Below are 6,133 nucleotides of genomic sequence, written 5' to 3'. Positions count from 1 at the left end.
GGTGGCTCATGCCTGTAATCCCAGCACTTTTGGAGGCTGAGGTGGGCGGATCATCTGAGGTCAGGAGTTTGAGACCAGCCTGGCCAACATGGTGAAACCCCATCTCTACCAAAAATACAAAAATTAGCTGGGCATGCTGGTGGGTGCCTGTAATTCCAGCTACTCGGGAGGCTGAGGCAGGAGAATCGCTTGAACCCAGGAAGCCGAGGTGGCAGTGAGCTGAGACCGCGTCACCACACTCCTGCCTTGGCAACAAGAGTAAAACTCTGTCTCAAAAAAAAAAACATTTCTGAGTCTTCCACTTAGCTACATACGGGCATATAACTGAGTTCTGAACAATGAGTATAACTAGGAGTCTTGTGGAACTTCCTTGTAATGTCTTTTAAGCAGGGGAGTATGCTATTCTTTCTGCCTTCTTCCTACTATCTGAAAAATATATGAGCTGGCTGGAGTTGGTGCAGCCATCTTGGACCATAAGGTAGAAGTCCGATAGAAGGAGCCCGAGTGTTGATGGACTGCCCTCTTAGCTTTTTTTTTTTTTTTGCTTTTTTTTTTTTGAGACAGAGTCTCTCTCTGTCACCCAGACTGGAGTGCAGTGGCGCTATCTCGGCTCACTGCAAGCTCCACCTCCCGGGTTCACGCCATTCTCCCGCCTCAGCCTCCTGAGTAGCTGGGACTACAGGGGCCCACCACCATGCCCAGCTAATTTTTTGTGTTTTTCTTTCAGTAGAGCTGGGATTTCACAGTGTTAGACCATCAGGAGATCAATGGTCTCGATCTCCTGACCTCGTGATCTGCCCATCTCCGCCTCCCAAAGTGCTGGGATTACAGGCGTGAGCCAACGCACCCAGCCGAAACAGCCCTCTTAGCTTTAAACTTCCTAGTGCTGGACCATTCCATGAGAGAGAAATGGACTTGTATTTTGCTTGAGCCATGGTTATTTTGCTTTCTTAGTTTGGGTATCCCAAAAGCAGGGCCCAAGAGAAGGATTTGGATGCTAGTAGTTTATTTGGGAAGTGCAATGAAGAAGTGGGGATGCGAGGCAACGAAAGGAGAAAAGCCAGTAAAAGATTTGAACATGAGCAGTTTGCTGCTGGTGGCCAACGGAGGCTCAGCCCCGCTGTGGGGCCTGTGGGAAACTATGTGAAACAGGCCACATAGTTGTCCTACCAATGGGAAAGGAAGCTGGAGTATTTATCATGAACTAATGCCCCTACTGGTTGAGGGTCTTTTTTGGAACTAACTCTCGCAGGAGTTCACCTGTTCTTGTGCAAGCTGAGCATCCTTCCGTGGCCAGAAACACTTAGGCAGAGATGCAGGAAGCTGTCATTGTGTACAGAGCCCATCTTCAGGTGACTGCTGGGGTCAGCCAAGGGAATATGGGCTGGGCATTAACAGTGTCTGCAATTTGTCTGCTGTATTCCTCCTCATCTAACTTCTACAATGCTCTTTCCTATCATGTATCTCTTGTTGCAACGTAGGTGGAATGCCCAGTTCATTTGCTTCCAAATAATTAATCCTATCTTCTACCATGTGTAATCTAGATTTATTCTGTCTCTCCAGTATAGTTCAACAACTATGTTTCTCATTCCCAGTGTTTCTAAATGGCTTTATTTAGTTTCTGCTTGTTTTTAATTTATAATTTATTATCCTTTTGTATGTATGGGTGTTATTCCTGACTTTATTCGAAGAGCCTAAATGTATTTATTTTGAAATTGTTTTCAGATAATTCTATTATTTTACTTTTGTCTGTAGTGGATTCGTTGTACCAATTGTTAGTTTTGTTGACTGTCTACATCTGCATTCATCTTCCTCATGTGTTTTGGAATTTGAGTTTGCAGGCTTTTCTTAAATGGGACTTATTTTTCTGTACATACTCACTCTGCTTAGTGGGTTGATAGCTTCTCCCCACACTCCTGGGACCCTGTCTAGAGCCAGGTTTTAGGCTGCTGACTCAAGGCTTTCATCCTGTAATGGTGGTGGGAATTTTACATGTCCAGTCACTGAACCAGCATCATGAGGTTTGGCCCTGGCCTCACAAGGGTCTCATTTAGCCCCTCATGCAGTGAGGGAGTGAAACTCCTGGCTACTTCCCCTGCTTCTGGTGCCAGACCCCTGGCTTCCACATTATGTAGCCCCTTGTGTTTCTGTTGAAATTCTGATCCACAAAAATGTTGATTCTGATTTCGAGCATGGCTATTCCTGTTTTGAATCTATCTTTTTATATAATTGCTGTGAGTTTGGTGCATGAATTTACAGCACCATCTTGATCTGAAGTTTCTGGACCCTTGAATCTCCCCAGGGAAGACAGTCTCTGACTGCAGATAGGATTTTTTTTTCCCCTAGCATCCAGGCTTGCAGATACAAGAAAGAAAGGAATCTGCCTTTCTGGATCCTTCTGTTTTATTCCCCAAGGTGACTCAGGCCCTGGAGGATACAAAGAGCCCCTGTAAAAAGTGTCTTTAGACCTCCTGGCCTCCAGTCTTCATCACAGGGCTTCCTGCCAACACTCCACCTCAAAGGTCTTCACTGACGTGGGGCTTTAGGTGTTCACGGCCATATTTGCATTTCAACAAGGGACTCATAAAGATGTTTTCATCTTTAAAATGTACAGGCGTGGAATTCAAATCGTGGAGTGACAGGCTGTGTGTGGGGTTGATTGTCTGGGTCAGAGACATCACACCTGGCTGGTGAGGAGAGCTTTCTGGCGACAGGAGCTGTCCAACAAGGAGTGGGCTGCTGTCACTGAGGAGCTGAAGCGGCCGATGGCTCACCTTCCACTGGGCACCAGGCAGGGCCCTGGATGGAGGGAATCTTAAAGCAGGAGGGAGAAGCCAAGGAAACAGCTCTCTAGAAGCATTTTGTACACTGAAAAGTGTCATTGAAATGCTATCACGGTTCTAAGAGGAGACATTGCTCCTCTGAAAGCCAGCCTCACTCCCTAAGCTGATGTCTTTCCAGAAGCAGGGCCTGAACTGCCACATGCAGGCCCTGAGGACTTGAGGCACATCATTCTTTTTTTGGGTCTCATCTGTGAATCAGCCACTCAAACCTAGTGGCTCTCAGCCTGCAGAGTTCATGCAGTGCCGGGCTTCTCCACTGCTCCCCAAAACCTCCTCAGGTCACCCCTGTGTGTGCACCCACCTATATGGCCTGTTCTGAACAGGTGACCCCCACCTGCCAGCGTGACTGCACTTCAAAACCTGAGTTGTCTCTTGTGTTTTACAGTTACCATAGCAGAAAGATTTATCTTCATCTTTTACCATTTAAAAATACTAATGGAATTACTGTTTTTGTCTGTTTCTGTTTTGAAGCCATACGATTTTTCTCTCACTGCCACCACATTTGTGATGGCCTTAAAAATTATTCTTAAAGATAAATATAATTCTAGAAAAACCTTCTCAGGGAAAAATGGGTATTTTTTCCCAACTGTTGTAGGGCTGAAAAACTTTTATAGCATGCTTGGTGGCATATATGGGATTCTAAGGGCCTTTCAGCACCAGCCTCCCTTCCTCGTCCCAGCAGGTGAAGGCAGGGGCCTCCCAGGCCAGTGCACTTATCAAGGCCCTTGGCTGGCTCGAGGAAGGAAGGGACTTCACATCTATTGAATGTTGTCTGCTTCAAAAGTGCTGTCTCCTTTCATTTGCACAGCAACTCATTGTATAGATGAGGAATCTGGGCCCAGAGAGGTGAGGTGACCCACCGAAGTCACACAGCCAAGAAGAGGCAGAGTGCACTTCCCTCTACACCGCACTCTCCACATCCTCCTGTTGGTTTCTCTTCAGCCTTCTGAACCGGGTGGATTTTCACTTAAGACTTTCTATATGGATTATAACCCTTCAATTATGATATCTTGTCATAACTATTTTAGCCTTCATCTGTGTGTTACTTAACATTTTAGGATAACTTTTTGACTATAAGAATAGTACATAATCTATTTTTTGTCATTTTTTGGGGGGGTGACTTTTAGTTTAAAATAATTATAGGTTCATAAGAGGTTGTAAAAATGGTATACAGAGAGCTCCCATGACCTTCACTCAGTTGCCCCCAGTGGTACCATATCAAAATCAGGAAACTGACATTGGTACCTTGTGTGTGTATAGTTCACTGTCATTTTATCCAATGAATAGATTCATGTAACCACACTGCAATCAAGATATAGAACTTTTCCATCACCACAAAGGTTTTCTTCATGTTACCCTTTTTAATCACAGCCACCGCCTTCTCTCCCACCATCCCTAATCCCTGGCAACTACTAATCTGCTCCCCATTTCTACAATGCTGTCATTCCTAGAATGTCATATACATGGACTCATTCTGTGTGTAACCTTTTGAGACTGACGTTTTTCACTCAGCATAATGCCCATGAGATCCATCCAAGGTGTCCTGTGTATCCATAGTTCATTCTTTTTTATTGTTAAGTAGTATTCCATGGGTGATCTGTTTTTTTAAACACTTGGAAACACGGAAAATATTTTTTTAAAAAAATAGAAAAAAATCAAAACAAACTCAAGCCTCCAGTTAAAAGGAGGGAAGTCTCCTAGTTTCCTTCTTGCCCATGTCTGAAGCGGCTTAGGCCCTGGGCTGACCCTCTGAAGACCCAGGTGCAAAGACAGGAGAGACAGAGAGAAGACAAAGCCATTTGCCCCAAGCCTCTCTGCTCCCAATCCTCTCCTCGGTGGGACTCCATCTGGCTGCTGCGGACTCTCTGTTTGCATCTGTCTCTTTCCTTTTTTCCCCTCTCTTTCTCCTCACCCTGTGTGTCTCCATCTGTCTCTCTGAGTCAGTCTCTCTCTTTCTCAAACCACAAAACATGGCTAAATGCAATTTCCATTGAGTGCAGAATCTTGTGTCTGTGCTTCATTATTCTGTCTGGATTGGTACATGTTTTCAATTGCATAATTCCCCTCCTTCCTCATTTTCTCCCCAAGACTTTCTCCCACATAATACGAGCATTTGGGGGCCAGCTTTTGACAGTTCTGCTTTTGAATGCTGTAAAAAGTAGAGCGAGTGCCTTTTTCAGTCCTGCACCACCAGGGAAGCGAGGTTGGCAAGTTCCCCCAGGGTTCCTGCTGAGCTTTGTCCCTTAGGCCAGTCCTCGGGGGGAGTGCCCCTCTGCCTGCATTCTCAAAGCCAAGGCTTTCCCTGTAGCACCTGCCTTGGGAGGGTTCAAAGAGCATTTTGATGGCCTGCTCAAGACCTTCCACCCCCATTGGTGACCACGGCATCAGATCCAAACTTCCCTCTCTGGCTGTTCACACCCTTAAACATCTGGACTGACCCTATTCATTTATTTCTTCATTTGTATGTAACTGGACAGTATAACTTCTTGCCCTGTAACAGCCATTGCGGTTTTGAAATGGGGTTAATAGAAAGTGATCTAAATATTCAACAACAAGAGAATGATTAAATGTATCATAGGATGTCCTATATGACCAGACATTACAAAGTCATTAGAGATCATGGTTTGGACAGTTTTCAGAGTGGTATATGGCACTGTTAGAACTCTGATGATGCAAAAATACACAGGCATGGAAAAATGGCTAAAAGAAAAGATCAAAGTGTTAGCTCTTATTTCTGAATAGTGGGATTGCAGATGACTTTTTAAATTTTTCTTGATGTTCACAATAAGCATATTTTATCTTTATAATCAGAAAACAAATATGCATTATTAAAACTAAATGAACTCTATTGGACAAAACGTCATGTCTACAGCCCTTTACTCAAGGGGTGTTATAGGGATTCAGCACCTTCTGTTCCCCATAACTCCATGGAAGGGCAAACCACTGTCCAGGCCGTTTTCCTTGAGCTCAGGCCCCTGCCAGGTGGGTGGAACGCCATGCTCTGCATTGCAGTTGATGGCTGCCTTGTCCCTGCCCCCCGTCCATATTTTCAAATGTGATTTGCAGAATGGACAGGTCCTGGTTGATGTCCCCACAACTCTGCACTGCATTTCCGAAGCGGGATACTGCCTCATCCTGTGAAACAGTGTCCTTGTTTCCCCTCATCAGATGATCCCTGTGGCCCCTGCATTCCCAGCACACACCCAGTGCACAGAGCAGTCACACATTCTGACCCCTGCCAGGAGCTACCACAGACACTGGCCTTCCAGACCATGTGCATGGAACCCAGA

Source organism: Trachypithecus francoisi, unplaced genomic scaffold (genome assembly GCF_009764315.1).
Source record: "Trachypithecus francoisi isolate TF-2019V2 unplaced genomic scaffold, Tfra_2.0 Lachesis_group12, whole genome shotgun sequence".
Classification (NCBI taxonomy): domain Eukaryota; kingdom Metazoa; phylum Chordata; class Mammalia; order Primates; family Cercopithecidae; genus Trachypithecus; species Trachypithecus francoisi.
The sequence above is the reverse complement of the archived record's forward strand: the minus strand, read 5'-3'. Positions refer to the sequence as shown.